Below are 17,206 nucleotides of genomic sequence, written 5' to 3' on the forward strand. Positions count from 1 at the left end.
CTAGAAATATGGGCCCCCGGGGAGATGCCGTCCGTGGCCGACACTGAGAATACACGTTCTTGTCTCCGATTCTGCACACGGGTGGGGCCGGGTCATCATGGTTAACATCTGTGAACAGCACACTGCGACAGCCTCTATCAGTTCCACACATGTAAGCACCATTCCCTCCCTCCTGCCTTCTCTCCTTCCTTTCCCCTGTTTCATCCTGTTACTCTGCTAGGAGCAGGAGGTGGACAGTCAGCGTCTGTTCCCGTTGAAATAGCCCAAGAAAGAAGGACTCTCGGTTTCCGGTCAGGCCTGTCTGCTACTCATTTACAAATAGGAACGACGGAGCTCCTTCTGGGGATCTACGGGCCCGACAGACGTGAGGGAAGATCGCGCGTTACAAGCAGGGCTGCCCCTGTGCCAGGAGTAAACTCACTTGCATCTAGGTACAAAGGCTGGCGAGAGCCGCCCACGAGCTCGCCCTTTGATCTGGCCCCAGGTCGGACCGGCCGTTTAACAGACTCCATCCAGATATTAGCAAGTAACAAAGAGGCAGAAGGAAGAGATGACACTGTGGCCACCCCTGCCGGTGGTGTGGTTGCCATGGAAATCAGGACTCGCGGCCAGGGGCACCTGCTCCCCTGCGTCCAGAGCCACGGCAGCCCGGTCAGCTCTGCTTCTTCAGGGGAATCGGCGAAGGGATATACGAGAGCAGGGCGGGGATGGCCGGCTCTCCCCGTGTCCACTCGGTCTTTCTTCCTTTTGAAACCCTCAGAGGCTGAACTGGGCATGTGGACTGGGGACTGCGTGACCCCTCCTCCCGGCTGCCGGATGGCACCATGGGGCCGAATTCTGACAGTGAGAGGGGAGGGAGAGCGGGTGTCAGCTGCTGCGCACCCCCTTGCCGGCTGGGGTGCAGGACTGTCGGGGCGGCTGCCCAGACCCAGACACGGAAGTCATGAGCTAACGCGGCGGCCAAGCTGTCGCGGCGACCCAGGTGCCTGCGGTAACCGCGCAGCCTCTCGTCCGACGTGTCCAGTGCTGAAGGTCGGCTTCCACTGGATCCGTCTTAGACTTTCCCGGGGCTTCTCTCCGGCTCTTTCTGTCCACCTGTCTGGCTGGTTGTCTGTCTGGCTCCTGCCCTCTCGGCACTGCCTTAGTTCACGAAATCCAATCCAGAGGGAAAAGATTAAGGAGGCTCCAGAAGGAATCCAGGGCATGGCAAGGACCACCATGTGGACAACCAAGGGGCCTGCTTGACTCTCACTGAAGCGAGGAGAGCCCGTCTTATACTGCTCCCGCCTACCTAAACCCCCGAGCGGAAACTGTGCGTCTGGGGCAGAGCAGGAATGCACAGTAAGTGGCTTCCCTCATTTGATCTGGGAGAAACAAGAAGGCACAACAAGCCATGGGAAGGGCCAACACAGTACGGCCTCTCTTGGGAACGTAAATGGTGAGCCTGGGGCCTGGCCGAGCAGCCCCACACCAGAGGCGGCCTGTAGCCCGGTGCCAGCTCCTTCTCGGGCCTTGGGGCTTGGGGAACAACGGAGAGGTCCCCGTGTCCCTCCTCCCACACCATCCTCGGACTGGGGGGCAGCGTGGATTTTCCAAAGATGCCTTCTGGGACATCTTCTGTCCCCTAAGTTCGTCTGCCATATGGCCTTGCCGCCACCTCTCCCCTCCTGGGCTGGGGGGGTCCTCACGCCTCCCTCGGGTCGGGCCCCACCACAGACACTGGTGACCGACAGGTGGTTTGCGAGTGATGACGGACCTCCTGAAGCTTCCTCGTGCGTGCTTACGGCAGGAAGCCCCAGCCGCGGGAGAGTGCACGGCTTCTAGATGATTCCAGCCACTACAGTGTGCCCAGCGGTGGCCTGGGGTCACGGAGGAGAGGGGGCTCTATCCCCGACACCCCAGAGCTGACCCCTGACCCCCAGCCCCTGTGCGTGTGACTTGTTCCTTCTCGCCCCAAGGCCCGGGCAGCTCGTTAGGCCACAGTAGTCGCCGCAACAGAACGTACTACCCTGCCGCGGGGGACAGCGGTGGACTGAGATGAAAAGCACATCTGGAAAAACCTACCTTGACATGTTAGTCATCTGGGAATTTCCTACTTAAACTATTGCGGTGGAAGAACCGTCCCACACGTAGGTTGCGGGTGTCCGGAAGGAAGGTTGAGGAGGAGAAGTACGGCCCCGTGGGTAGATGCAGAGACCCGGCTCCACACCCACGGAACGTGGCAGCCCCGTGACCGGCTGAGGGCAGGGGACCTACAGGCTCTGCGAGCGGGACAGGGTGTGACAAGTTTGGGAACCTCATGTTCCCGCATCTTCCCCTAAAACAGACTCGTTCTCACCCAGGGCGGTCCCACACGTCTTCTCCCTTCCTGCCTCCCAGAGCAGCAGCCGGGCGGGCCAAGTGCTCCGCGTGGGGTCACGTTTGAGGGTCGACCATGGGCCTTTCCCCAGAGGCCGCCCGCCTCCACTGAGGCCAAGGCTGTGGGATGCAGCCCACCAGGTGGTCTCAGTCCCACACAGGCCAGAGGCCATGCTTGCAGACCCCCTATGCAGCTGCCGCTCAGACCCCCCTTCCCAGCCCAGCTGGGCCCCAGGACCCACCAGAACCCACGGGGTGAGCCCGTCTACCTTCGGGCTTCCCAGATCCTGTTCTCACCTGCTGAAGATTGGGGGAAGCCTCAGCTACCCACATTTTATATGTTCTTAGTTCTAATTTTGGGTTTTTCTCCTTAGGATAAATTCAAATATGTGGGGGGCAAGTCCTCCTTTGGAGAAATTGGGATCAGTTTCCCTGGACCACTTTGAAAACACGTACCTGAGGTAAAAATTACATTTGACAAGCAAAGCGAAACTCTCTCCGTACTAACATTGGATGAGCTTTGCTGCAACGGATCTCTCTTCGGAGTCAAGCAGAATTTCCCAAAGTGATGCAGATACGACGTGAACAACCGTTGTCACCTAAACGCTGCGCATTTATGTTAGAGCATCTCATAAAACACAGAGCTGGCACCACAAGCCCGTGACTTGAGTAGCAATGCCGAGCTGTCTGTGCGATTTTGCACAGTCACATAAGCTGGTGACCTGCCCCACTCTGGCTTGGGCGGCCAGAGCTGTGATCTGCACTATAGAGTCTGGTTTTGTTTTTGTTTTTCTGACTGAGGATTCGACTCTGTTTGATACCTTCTGTTTTACCAGAGAAGCAGCACAGTCGCGTGGTTCCTAGGTGAATCAGGCCTCGAGTGACACTTTGTTCCCATATCTTTCTCTGCCCTGTGCTTTCAAGGGACTAAGTACTGAGCCATAAATTTCAGGCTGTTATACCAGTAATATTGCTTTTAATGGTCTTATGATTGGGAAGTTAATTTTGTCTCCGTGGTTGGCTATAGTGCCCAGCTGTTTGGCCAAATACCAGTCTAGGTCACCAGGAAGATATTTCTCTAGATGTGATGAACACGTCAGCAGACTTTGAGTAAAGCAGATCTGTGTGGGTGGGCCTCATCCAATCAGTGGAAGGCCTTCAAAGCCAACTGCAGTTTCCCAGAGGAAGGAAGAAATTCTGCCTCTAGGCCACCCCATAGAAACCCTATCTGTGTTTCCAATTTGCTGGTCTTCCCTACATATTCCAGATCCATCCCTGCAGAATCAAGTTCTAACTGAATTTCCAGGCTGCCAGCCTACCCTGTTGGCCCCCAGTACTGGGTGAGTCAATGTCTTAGCGTAGAGTCCAGGGATGCACAGGCCCCTGGGGACCCCGAGGTGGGGGCAGGCCCTGAGAAAGCAGACAGAGCAGCCCATTCAGGCAAGCACACACTTGCTCCTGGCTGTGCTGGGGACGGCCACGTGGTGTGCTAGTCACGACCCCGACAGCCTAGTGTCTGGCCAGCTGTGCACGTGTGATGGCTTGGGGGACAGCCAGCCATGGTTGCTTCCTGCCGCCCCAGCACAGCACCCCAAAGCAACACTTCAGCCTGGAGGTGCTCTCTTGTCTCCAAGTGCATTCTTAGAAAATTCAGCTTGCTCCAAAATGACACAACTTAGCAAGATCCGGCCTAGAGCAGGTCATCGCTGCCCTGCTGTGGGGTGCAGAGGGCAGGGCTCTTTCACCAATCCATTCACTGGTTGGTTTGGGAAATAGTGAGTGGAGAGTTTATCCACTGATTGTGGACGGGCTGTCAGAGCGAAGCCCGTGGTGCCTGTCCCCGAAGCTCTGGTGGATTTGGGTGTGGCAGGAAGGGCCCGGCACGGATGCCCCACTTCCAGGACCCTGTGGTCCCTGCGTGTGTTCCCTGTGGCCATGTAACGAATACCACCAAGTTGGCTGCACAGAGCCCTGCAGATGCCTGGGACCCCCGCGCCCTGTCTCCAAGGCTCAGATTGGGCGCAGCAGGACAGTGGGACTGAGCACACAGAACCGGCACCTAGCAGCGCTCAGCGGATGACTGTAGCTGCCCGCCGTCCATCGTGGTGACAGGTGTGTGATGGGAGCCACAGGAGCGTCCTCCCTGGGGTGCGACCCTGCAGCCACTTTGCCCTCCCCGCCCGTCTCTTATGCGAGCCTGACTTTCATCTCGGACCTCTCTGAGGAGGCTGGAAGAGGGCTTCTCCTGGCAGAGCCGTTTCAGTCTCGACGAATGATGCTGTGGTGTTTCCGTTCGCTCTTGTGCGCCCACCATGCGGTGCGGAAGTAAAGCCCGAAAACACACAGCAGGGACATGTGTCCTGACCACTGTCCCTGCGACAATAGTCTCCCTAATCAGAAGCAAAGTCGACCTTCATCAGCCTTACTGGTGGTGTTTAGTGAACCCAGTCGTGTCTGTACCTGAGGACGAATCGTTCTTGGCAAATAGCAGATGGATTTTCTTTTCCCAAACAGCTCCCAGCTACACAAAACAAATCAAACAAACAAAAATGAGAAACACGCTCTTTCTTAGATTCCAGGGCACCAGGCTTTTCCCCCTTTTTTCCTTTCAGAAAAATTCAGTTTTTCAGGTGGATCGGAACATTTGTTGGAAACAGCATTCTCAGGTACGTTTCTCCCAAAGGTACCAGGACTTCTGCGTTTTTGAGTCAATGGAATCCTGGTGCCTGGAGACAACCCTGCCTGCAACCCACACTGTGCTGGGGACGTTGTGAGCGTTTAGTGGGGGGGGTGCTTTACTGTTGACTGATTTCTATCACGTCTGATTTCTTTCCTCCTTGTACCCACTCACACCCATGGGCTTGGAGAACAAAGACATCTCTACAGCTGACATTGGTTTGAACACAGTTTGAGAAACCCTTACATCTCAAAGGACTGGAATCTGCACTGTCCGGTAGGGTGGCCGGTAGCCCGCACAGCTGGTGGTGTTTGAAATGTGGCTAGTCCCAACCCAGATGGCTGCACAGTTAAAAAAAAAAAAAATTGCCGTATCTGGCCAGTAATGTTTTTACACTGGCTACATGTTGGAAATACTATTTCCTTATATCGAGTCAGATAAAATGTTATTAAAACTAATTTTACTTTGTTTTGGTTTTACAGTGTGGCTACGAGGAAATTCAAAATTCACCAAGTGGCTCAAATTTGTGACTTGCATTCTCTTTCTAGGGGACAGGACTCCTCTAGACACGAGCCCAGGCTAATGTCTGAGTTCTAGGCTGGTGCTGTGCTGGGAAAGGCTGTAAACAGAGGGAGGGCACTAGGCTTCTGGCCAAAGGGCTGACTTGGTCCTGCTTCCTGGTCCTGCCGGCTGTGCAGTCTTGCCCACGTGACCCACCTCTCTGGACCTTGGTTTGCCGGGCTGTGAAATGGGCACCGTAATGCTTCTTGCCAGACACTGTGAGGGTCAAGTCGGGTCATAAATAGAGCATCTGGCATCTAGTAAGCCCTCACCAATTTGGCCAAATGAAAGGTCTTTTAAAGCACATTATTTTCTTATTTAAACATTTCTACCAGTGTTATTCAGGAAGCAGTTGCTTGTATGGAACACGAAATAGGATGCCGGTGGAGGCGTCCTGGATTGCGACCACACCATCTCAAGGAGGCGGGCAGGTGCACACCCGGTGGCCGCTGCACAAAACTCCCCCCAAAGAGGAGGAACCCAGCCCCCTAGAGCTGTTCAGAAGTGGCGCAGGCAACCTGGAGCTCCCCGCCCGTTAGCAGGGTTTACCGGCATGGGAGTCACACCGCTAGTGGGGGAGGCAGGGAGGAGAGGCGCCTGCTCGTTTCCAGGAAGCAGCCCCTGGTGACTGCGGACTTGTGATTGGGAGTTTTGTGCAGCACGGGTACTTTCCACCCAGACTACGCCATGCCCTGGTCTGACAATGAAACCTCAGTGCTGGGCTCTCGTGTTCTTATTTGTTCCAGTGAATGTCCTAGTCGTTCCTCCATGTTCAGTGATTTCTCACAGTGGGATTGCAAATACCCAGACGTGATTTCTAGCAGTGGGATGGTTTGATAGGGAAGGATGCTCTGAGAAATTCAGGAAAGGTGTTGAATCAGAACCAGGCTCCAGGAAGGTGGCCAGAGCCCCTAGACCTTGGGCAACAATGAGCACCTTGATTGCTCAGCTCACTCAGAATGTTTTTTGGAGGGGCTTTATCCTTTCGTGATACATCCTTGGGGCTCGAAATCTCACCCACTTAAAACTGCCACTTCTCAAGTTGATGAGAGTTACAGTATCCATGAAAACACCTACTCTTGGGAAACTTTGTAACCAGTGATGCTGTGAATGAGTCCTCAAGTCACAGAGCTTTTGTCTTTGGTGAATTACTGGTCAAAGTGTCAGAGAAGGAAAAAATGTATCTAAACCTGCTTAGTCTTTCCATTGCTGAAAGTATCCCTGATTATGCGTGTCTGAATGGTCCCCTGTATTTGTATTTCTAAATATACTGTAAATATACTTATACATGTATTATGATGATGCCCGCGTATTTGCTGTGGTTGGCGCTACTGAGCCCTGGAATTCACACCCTTGTGTTGTTCCCTCCGAATCACCGCAACCAGGCACCCGGCTTTGGACTGCAGGACATTAGCCAGTGCGACAATTTTGGAACAGTGTCTGGAGCCCCGAGTCTCATGAGAAGAGGCCCAGCTGAGTGCTGGGTAGATGGTGTGCGGAGCAGAACACCTGGGCAGCCCCGGTGGGGTGCAGAACCCAGCCCGGGCTCCAACCCCAGCGCATCGAGGCCCCAGCCCCGAGAGCTGAGTCAGGAGCGCCAGTCATCACCGTCTGCACCCCTTAGACGGTAGCGTCACTGGCTGCACGGAGTGGATAATTGAGACAGTACCATTTATAAACACTGCTCTGAGATAAGATAAAATTACTCATCAAAACACTGGTCAGAAGAAAGTGTTGAGTGAATCACCGATTCATTGCAAGATTAGGAGTAAATAACATAGTTAAGACCCACGCACAGAAGGGCTTGTGACTATATCCCGAGCGGTGGCGGGTGTGCTAAGGTCCGGGGACCGGAACCGAACGTGGACACATGAGGAGGGAGGAGATCCAAGGTGTCCAGAAGGAGAAGCGTGATTGGGCTCCGTGCTGTGTGTCTGTGTGTGAATCCTGAGTGTGGACAGTCAGAAGCGAGGCTGGCCGTTCCCTGGCAGGCTTCACTGAGTGGGGCCGAGAGCAGATTTTCCTTTTATTTTGCATTTATTGTGAAATATAAAACACAGTCAGAAAATGGTGCAGAGCTGAGATAACGTATCAGCACGTAAATACCTGCGTAGCCAGGCCCAGGGCCAGAAGGGCCACGCAGCCGCTCCCAGGACCTCCCCCGCTTGCGTCCCTGCCCCTAAAGGTAACAATTATCCTGCCTTTGATGGAAATCACTTTCTTGCTTTCTTTAGCGATGGAATGCTGTGGTTGAGCTCCGCTGGCTTTGATGCTTGTCTCCATGAAAGCGTGCGGTGAGTACTCTGTGGTCTCGGGCTGGCTGTATTTAGCAGCAGATCATTCCTTTTCCTTCCTGTCTACTTACACACCTTACACATCTCTCTCTCCTTGCAGCACTTCTGTTTTCAGTTCGGGGCTGAAACAAACACTGCAGGGATGAGTGCTGCTGTGCTGACCCCTGCGGCATGGGTCCACGCGGCTCTGTTGGGAACACGCTTGCTGGTGAACGTGGCGGCTCCCACACAGACTGTGTCCTTGGCTTTAATAAACGACACCGAGCTGCCTTCCAAAGCTGGTCAACGGCCTTCCTGCAGCCCCGAGAGCCCTGCCACACTACACGTCCAACCAGTGCCCTGGTGCTCTCAGTTCTGGCCATTGCTTGCATGGCGATCCTTGAAGCCCTGCCCGTGGGTTTACTGTGTGCGTGTGGGCTCTCGCTCAGTTTTCTGTTTGATTGTCGTTGTTCTGTTCATTGGTAGGACACCCTTCTACGCACCAGGACAGAGCCCTTGTTAAGGTCGGTGCGCTGCGGATGCTGCCTGTCTCCTTCTGACTGATTATCTCTTCCCTATTTACCAGTGCTCTTGGGGACCAGAGGGTCTGACAAGCATCATAGAGCAAGTCACCGAGTCTTCTTGTTTGTGGGTAATGCTTTTCTGAGTCTGTTGCACGCGTCTTTCTCCGTCCCGTGTCCAAGAAATTATCCTCTTACATTTTTGTCTAAGAACGGTCTGGTCTTGTCTTTGACACTTGGATCTGCGGGGCGTGCGCACGGCGTGAGCCAGCTCTGGGTTTTCCCATAGCTCCACGCGGCTCTCCGACAGAGCCAGCCACGTCTGCGGAAAAATCTGGTTTTTCACTCTGGCCAGTGTCCCCGCGGCTTCATATCCCGTTCAGGCCCGGCTTCAGCAACTCCTTCCACGTGCACGGGATGCGCCACCCTCTCCGTCAGGCGCTGGCCGTGAAGTAGGAAAGTGCCCCTGGGAGAAAGCCGCTGAGCTGAGCTCGCCTATGGGATCCCCGTCCTCACTGGGATCTGACGTGGCAATTCTCGGATGTGCTGTGACTCCCCCGGCGCCCTGGACCCACCTCTCTGTCTGGCTTTCCTCCCACCCCGAGTGGGAGTTCCGTTTCTGGTGACCCTGTTCATTCCTACTAGAAGAAGAAGTCCGACTCAGTTTTAAATAGATTAGGGTCCCCTTCGGACCCGGCAGGAGAAGGTGGGGGTGCGGGCCAGCGGGGCCTGAGGCTTCTCGGGGGCGCACGTGCCCGCCGGGGCTTTGGGGAGCGGGTTCACGTTGGGGGTGGTGTAAGGCTCCCCGCGGGGTCTGAGGCTTGGAGGGAAGGCGGTGGCCAGGGACGGAGGAGAGGCGGGGGTCCGTGGGGGGCGTTCACGAGGCGGCAGGCGATCCAGCGCCGGTTGGAGCTGTAGAGACATGAGCCGCAAGTGACGCGCAAATGAATTTGGCGTCTCCTGGATGGCAGGGGAAGTGCGTTTTCTCACGTAGCGCAAATTCTGGAGTCGGGGTGATTCCAGAGTTGATTAATTCGTCTCCTAGTACCACCGAGAATGCGGGGTCTGTCCATCTTCCCGTGTCCGTTAGCGCCCTGCAAGCTGTCCACGGGCAGGAAAAGGGGAGGTGCCATCCCTGCCTCCGTGTCTCTCTGCAGCAAGGACACCCTTCCCCAGAGGCCACCAGCAGAGACCCCTCACACGTCTCTGACAGAGAGTTCTAGAATGTCCATGCCTGATGCAGTCCCCGGGGAAGGTTGGATTGAGACTCATTCTCTGGTCTGGGGTGTGCCCCCAGCCTCCCATACACAGCAGCAGGGCCTCTGGGAGGTGGGGGCATCGGAAGGGCACAGGGAGAGAGGGTTTGAGCAATGCCTGGGTGGGACAGGGGAAGAAGGAGAGGCCCCAAGGCCAGCGGTGGGGGGCCCAGGTGCAGGGAAGGTCAAGAAAGTTGGGGAGACATGGAGGAGGGAAGCCAGAGGAAGAGAAAGGGGGCTGGGGACAGCTACCAACCAAGAGGGGGGCATCAGAGTCGCTACATCCCGAGCCAACTGTCCCCAGCCCGGCTCCCCAGCCCTGCCTACTTTCATCCCCTGGAACGTCAGGTACCCAGACTGACTGCAGCTCTGGCATAACCAAGCCTCAGGGGCTCCTCGCCACTCAGCCTTTTCAGACCCACCTTTTGCACGAGATGACAGCAAGCCCAATGGCGTGGCTCTGTGTGCACCCAGGGAACCGTTCACACCTGAGCTGGGGATGGACGTGCCTGGGTGCAGCATCGCAGTCGAGCTAAACTTTCTGAAGCAGGAACCAGCTTGTCCTTTGGTCTTCCAGTAAGGTAGGGCCCTTCCCAAGCTACTGAGGTCTCCGTCCCGCAGCCTGTGGTCCAGGCAGGTCTTGTGATTGAGAGTCGCCCCAGCACCCATGGGAACAGAGGCCGAGGCTGTGCTTCCTGGGAGCTGGGGGCCCATCTCCGGGATGTGCCGACGCTTTGGGATGCTGACCGGCCCAGCAGGAGTCATGGTGCACACGCTCTTCCCCCGGGCGCGAGCCTGGCGCCTGTGCTCTCTCTTCCACGAGCGAACACTGGCCAGGCACTAGGGGTAGGCCGGGAGACTACAGCTGGTCATGCCTCCCAAGGGGCACGGGCTTCCCAGTTGTTACGTCCCAGAACCTCTGGACACAGCTTCAGGCTCAAGGGCACAGATCAGGGCCAAGCTGACTCACGCCTGAAGGACCAGGTAGAAAATCATTTTGGCGTCCAAGGTTGGACACTCTGCATTTCAACGCCCAGCCCGGTGGTTACAGCCTGGGAACTGGTTGCGGAGCAATGTGAATGAACGAGTTCTTGGAAAACTTGACAGACCACGGCAGGCAGAGCGCTGGCTTTGGCCCCTGGGCTGTGGCTCACCCGCTCCCCATCTGAGCTGATGGGTGATGCTGTTTTCTATGGGAGAAGGAAGCCGGGGAAATGGTGTTAAATTCTTTTTTTGTCTGGATTCACTATCTGATTGAAACACGCGTTCATGGCATTTTTAATTGCCATTTGTAGTAAATGTGATGCAAAATGTCACATTTTGATCTCTTTCTGGTTGGCCAGCAAAGGGGAAAGGCAGCCTCGGATCGTCCTCCCCCCACACAGACATCTGCTCTTCGGGTCCCGTTCCCTGCCTACGTACCTGCCCCGGAACTTTCCAACGGAATGACCCGGTGGGTGGCTCAGACCCCTGTGCTTCTTTCTGTTCCTCTTCCTACAAGTCCTGAAGGGAGAGCAGACCTTCCTGTTTGTCACCCGCTGTCTTTGGGCCTGCCCGGCCTGGCGGTTCCCCGTGCCCGAGGGCCAGAGCTCCTCCACGGTTCTGAGGTGCACAGAGGACGCTGACCGTGCGCCCCCGGCCTGGAACAACAGGCCCGCGCCCCATCTCGGTGGGGAATTCCATGACGTTCCAGCCAGAAGTGCCACAGAGCTGGGCAGCGTCCACGCTGAAGGCAATGCTGGATGTTCTCGCTCAACGAGAATCACCCTCCTCCTCGCTGGGCCTGCGGTCGGTCCATGTCGGGACAGACCCAGGTCGCTTCCAGAAGCAGCAGTGACAAGGCCCTGGGGGGCAAACACTCCGTCCCGGCTGCCCCGGCGAGCAGGGCAAAGGGACAAGCCTGCTCAGGGAGCGGAGCAGTGAGAGCGGGGCCGGGACACTCGCGTCCGAGTCTGCGGGTGAGCCCTGTGGCCTCGGGCACGCACTTCTTGGAGCCTCCCTTCTCTGTAAAGTGTGAATGTGTGGGGTTGACGGTGACATGGGCCCCAACTGTCCCTCCCTCTGCTGCACCAAGTCCTTTCCAGTGTCCCTTGCCGGCCCTGCCCCTGAGTGGCAGAGTCCGTGTCCCCATGCTGTGCACCACAGGGCCTCGTGACTGCCTCTGGCCTCCATAGCGCAGCAGCGGTGATGGGGAGCCTGTTCAGAGCATGGCCCCCCCAGGGTCTGGCGCCCCTTTTCACTGCTGCTTGTCCGTTGTTGCCCGAGGGCGAGCCTGGGCCGGCCTGTGAGGAAGAGAACTGAGGCGTCCAGGGGGCAGCCCTCGGGGGTCCCAGCAGGACACTGCCTGGGGACCCCCCAGGTTTCCAGAGGCCCAGAATGCCCTAACCTCAGGCGCTGGCCAGCTGGACCGGGAGCTCCGGAGATGCCGCTGGAAGCCCGCAGCGCCTGGGAAGTTTGCTGCACCACAGTAGCTGGCTTAGTCTTGCTGTAGCTCCGGGATGTCGTGAAGGTCAGGGAAGCCACGTCTAGAACGCTTCGTGCTCCGTCAGCACCACATGGAAAAGAGCTCCTTCACCAACGCTGTACGTCTCCGTCCGTACCGACGCTGAGCGGAAGACGCGAGTCAGCACAGCAGCCCCTTCGCCCCCTCCACGTCCTGCTCCAACACAGAAGAGCTTGTTTTTCCCTTCTAAGGACCTTGGGCGACCTCTAGTCCCCCTCATGCCCTCAGCCAGTACCTACTGGCCAGCTACCGCGTGCCGGACACCGTTTCAGGCGCCGAGGATCCTGGGCTCGGGTGGGACAGTGAGGGAAAGAAATGAGGGTATAAAACAAAAGTGTCAGAAAGGCCGTGGAGAAGACAAGCCCGGGGAGGGACAGCGGAGTAATGGAGCGTCTAGAGGGGGCAGCACGGGAAGGGGGTCTCGAAGGGCTGGGAGGGGCCAGATGGTTGGTGTTCCTCACCACAGGCTCTGAGCGGCTGCGCTCCGCAGGGACCCGTCCCTCAGTCACGGGGTGTGAAGTAGGTGGTCGCAGATGCTCACCACTAACCGGGAGTGACCGGGAGGTCACCGGTGCCTGACATTACCGCATCACGTATTTGGAAGTAGAGAGGTTTAGATATGTATTACTGACGCACTGCGGTGCAAATATCGCCCCAAAACTTAGTGCCGTAAAATACAAACACTGGAGCGCCTGGGGGCTCAGTGCGTGAAGCCTCTGCCTTCGGCTCGGGTCATGACCTTAGGGTCCTGGGATTGAGCCCCGCACTGGGCTCTCTGCTCAGCGGGGAGCCTGCTTCCCCCTCTGCCTGCCACTCCCCCTGCTTGTGCTCTCTCTTGCTCTCTCCTATAAATAAAGAAAATCTTAAAAAAAATAAATAAAATGTGAATAGTCATTGCTGACCACTTTCAGCATGCACGGGTCAGGAACATGGGGGCCACGTGGCTGGCTCGAATCTGTCTTGTCACTGCTGTCAGGTGTTTGTGGGGACTGCCATCATCTGAAGGCTCAGGTGGGGCCAGAGCCTCCCCTGCTGAAGCGGCAGGAGCCCCAGCTCCTCCCCCGTGGGGCTCTCTGCACGGCTGCTCCAGAGTCCTCGTGACACGGCGGCCTGCCTCCCCCGGAGCAGGAGATACGAGAGACCAAGGGGGAAGCTGCTGTGTCTTTCCTGAGTGGCCTCGGGCATCGCACACCATACACACCATGCCTTGATTCCGCACAGGAGGAGGGGAGGACGGGAGAGGGTCTTGGAGACTGGCCCTCCAAATGAGTGGAGTCTCATTTCCCTGAAAAGCCAGTGACACTGGTGCTTGCTGGTGGGTCTAAGATCACTCACATCTTGGGCAGGTTCCTCTCGCTGGAGGAGGCAGGCCACCCGTCTCCAGCTCCCTGTCTTCGAATGTGCTCCCGCTCCCTGGGATACAATGTGAGAGTCAGCTCAGAAGCTCGAGAAAGGCCTTTCTCACCTTCCTCCCGGCTGTCTCGCATCTGCTTGGCACGAGTTGGTGTGGTCATCAAGAGCGCACTTGCGTTACAACAGCCTCACCTGACATCCTTCGAGTCGGGACACCCTGGAGACCACTTTGCTGGGGGCAACACCATGGTGTAGACCCGTGACCTGGCCCCCACCCAAGCTCTCCTCCCGGTGTTTGGTGTTTAGAAGTAAATGTCCTGCCCGGAGGGAGCATCTCTTTCAGCTTGTCTTTGCCGACCGCCCACCATGGTTCAGTGGCCCATGTGGCGTCCTGGTGAGCCATCCGGACAGGCGTGTAGGTGATGCGTATGCCTGAAAATGCACTCGGGACGCTAACCCCACCGAGGCATCCGTTCACGGACAGCTAGCTCTGGTTCTCGCTGTTTCAAGAGCATTTGCAAGTTGGATGTCAGTTATGTACCTTGGTTTAGGTTCATGTTTCTGAAACTCCGTGTTATGGTTCAGAAGTTTGGAGCCACTGACGCTCCCGGTCTTCTGTGTTCTACAGACGGTAACGTGACGCGCCGGTGCGTCCTTGGATGACCTGGCCACGGGGCACGGCTCTCTAGGGCAGCTCACCGGCAGGGCTCTGCTGCAGAGGCTGCTTTGCAGACCGCTGGGCTCGCCCGCGGGAGCGGGATTGGGGAAACGCATCCCTGCTCCCGGTCAGCAATGCCAGAATGGGCCGGTTTCAGTGAAACGGAGCTCTGGGGGGACAGCTAAGCTTCAGGGCGTCAGCTGCCCTCGGCAAACACCCTCCCACCCCTGCCCCAGGAGCTTTCCTCCCCACGGCCTCCCTGGCTCTTTGGGTTTCCTAATGAAGTGGCTATGGTGGACGTGGCTTGTATCGAAGCTCGGATGAGGCCGTCTGGAGCTGTCTTCACCGTGCCCTGCGCTCCCGGCAAGTGGGGTCTGAGGACAAGCCGTCCGATGCAGGGGCTGTGCCTTCGCACTTTACTTAATCATGCAGTGGGACTCCTGGTCCGAAGTGGGCGCACTTACATGCAGGTGGTCCTGGAACGACTCCCTCTGTCAGGGGTCGGGAAAGGGCTTCCGTGCCGTGGCTGTGGGGTCTGCAGGCTCCCCGCGGCGGGCAGCCGTGATCTTCCCACGTGGTGATCGGGGACACGCCGCTCCCTCTTTTCTTCCAATAGTGTGGAAGAAGCGACCTCTCACGGAGAGTCTTGTACATGGGGGTCCCCCGTTTTGCAGCCAGCAGCTGTTTGTGACATGTGGCAGTTTGCCCGGGCCACGGGACCAAGCAGCAGAGTGGACGGCTTAACGGGGAGAAACCTATTCTCTGGCCCTTCTGGAGGCGGAAGCGCGACATGGGGGGCTTGGCAGGGTCGGCGTCTTCCGAGGTCCGGGCGAAGGCTCTGAGGTGGCCGCTGTCCCCCTGGCTTGCACATGGCTGTCTTCTCCTGGTGTCCTCACATGCCTGTCTCTGTGTCCACATCTCCTCTTCTTATAGGACACCAGTCCTACTGGATCAGGTCCCATAAAATGACCTCATTTTATTCTAATTACCCCTTGAAATGCCCTGTCTCCAGATCGTCTGAAACTCCGGGGTTAAGGCTTCGGTGTGCACATTTTCGGAGGACACACTTCCACCGGTGACACTCTGCAGAATGCAGCCCAGCACCGTGTCCGTAACCGTGGAGAAGAACTCACGGGATACGGGGCTCACGGCGACAGCGCGACTGAGGCGCCAGTGAGATCTGGTTTCCGACCGGCTCTTTGGCGTGTTGGAGCGCAAGGAAGAGATGGACGTGCGTGGATCTCGGGAATGCGAAGGCCGGTGCCTGTGAAGTCTCAGCCGTCATGGGAATCGCCGCAGACTCGTGAACACCCAGCTTTCTGGGCTCACCCCCTGAGTTTCTGCTTCGGGAGGACTCGGGAGGGGCTGGGGAATTTTTAATTTCTAGCCAGTTCTCAGACGTTGCTGCCGGTGGTACTGGTGGGGCTGCTGATGCTGGTGCCTTGGCTTGAACAGTCCTGGGACTGTCCCCCCGAGGGGCCCTGGGCAGACCCCAGAGGAGGAGTCATGGCAAGGGGGTCTTACCCAGGGGAACTATAATGACGTGCACGGAAGCTGCAGATGGGGATGGGCTCAGTCCTCAGCCCTTAACAGGCCCTGTGCCAACTCAGAGAACCGTCGAGACAACACTGGTCCCAGTTCTGCGGCACGGCTGGTGTCCCCACCGCTGAGGTGCCACGTGTTTCTGGGTCCCCTCAGCAGGTCGGGAAAGCACCAGGACATGGAGCGACAAAGGCAGTGAAACAGGACCGAGTCCCTCCGGTGACCCGCTCCCGGCTGGCACCTGAGGCTCACACTGCACACGGGCCGTACATCGGAAGGGTGGGGGTGCCGTGCGTTCGGCATGTTCTGACCTTGGCCCCGATGTGACCCAGATTTCACTTCGTGATTGTTGCCGGTGGTGGTTTTGTCTCAGGGAGGAGACGAGCGATATATACCAGGTTCTGCCCGTTGGCATTTCCGGACTCCCCCGCCCCAGTGAATGGCAGTGACCGGCTTGTCAGGGACAAGCCTTCCACGCACTGTGGCTGCCCACGGGCCCCTCATGCCACTACAGGCCTCCGGTGGAGCCCACCTCAGGAACCGCCACGGCCGGGAGGGGATGCCCCAGGAGTCGATAGTGAGGGCCTCTGCACAAATCAGGGTCTGTTTGGGGGGGTCTCTTCCAATAGCAGCCCCTCCTGGTCTCCATCTGGCATATATACAGCCCCCTGGCCCGTGTCTTCTTCCCCAAATGGGCCCCCACCTGGGCTCCAGAGGCAAGCAGAGCTGTGCGCCCCGTGGTCCCCCTGCCCTGTGCTCCGTGCGCCCCATGGTCCTCCTGCCCCATCTTCCGGGCTCAGGGCTCAGGGAGGGCTTATGTTCCTGGCCCTTGTGGCCGGGTTGGGCTGTGTGGGAGCCGACTCAGCAGCCTGGGCAGAGGCGAGGGCGTGGGTCAGTGCCGGGTGATGGTTTCATTGCTGTGCCGAGACCCCATGGGGCCGCCTGTCCTCCGATGGCGACGCGGGTCCTGGGGTGAGAGCAGGAGGCAGAGCCCCGGCGGATCCTTGGGGGGCGAGTGCAACCGGCTCGCCCTTCGACGGGCACAGGCACCCTGAGACTTGGGACTGCTGGTCGCAGCAGCCTCGCCTGAGCCCACACAGATGCTGCCGCGGGTTAGGACCGCCTTCCGCGCAGCTTCTGGCCCTTTACAGCTCCCAGTTCTGGACTCAATGCAGCCGTCTCTGGCAGGACGGCCCTGAGCTCAGCCGGGCCCCTGTGCTTGTGCGATGAGCCAGGCCGAGGGGCCGAGGGGCCTCACACGGAGTGGGGAGTACAAGCACGGGGAGGCACATGCCCGTCGTGGCCTGCCTGCCACGCCTGGTTCAGAAGCCCTGGGCGCCCCCCCCCACACCCTCACGCCCTGCACACAGACGGGATTTCCGTGTGTCTACAGGACCTGCAGCACATTCCCGTCTGCACCCCCGGGAGTCGAACACCAGCGGCAGGTGCACTCACGGGGCTCCCGCAGCCCCACTCATGAGCAAACCTCCAGAGTCCTGGGCTC

General features: G+C 57.8%; 1 long non-coding RNA gene across 1 annotated transcript in view; it reads left to right on the forward strand.

The window, feature by feature from the left end:
• Positions 1 to 8,099, forward strand: part of LOC125083400 (uncharacterized) — a 144,252-nt gene extending 136,153 nt beyond the window's left edge. The window contains exons 2-3 of the long non-coding RNA XR_007122264.1: positions 7,831 to 7,890; positions 7,991 to 8,099. This is a non-coding gene — a long non-coding RNA (uncharacterized LOC125083400). The remainder of the gene's footprint in view (positions 1 to 7,830; positions 7,891 to 7,990) is intronic.
• Positions 8,100 to 17,206: the final 9,107 nt, after the last annotated feature.

This window comes from Lutra lutra, chromosome 13, assembly GCF_902655055.1.
Source record: "Lutra lutra chromosome 13, mLutLut1.2, whole genome shotgun sequence".
Lineage (NCBI taxonomy): Eukaryota > Metazoa > Chordata > Mammalia > Carnivora > Mustelidae > Lutra > Lutra lutra.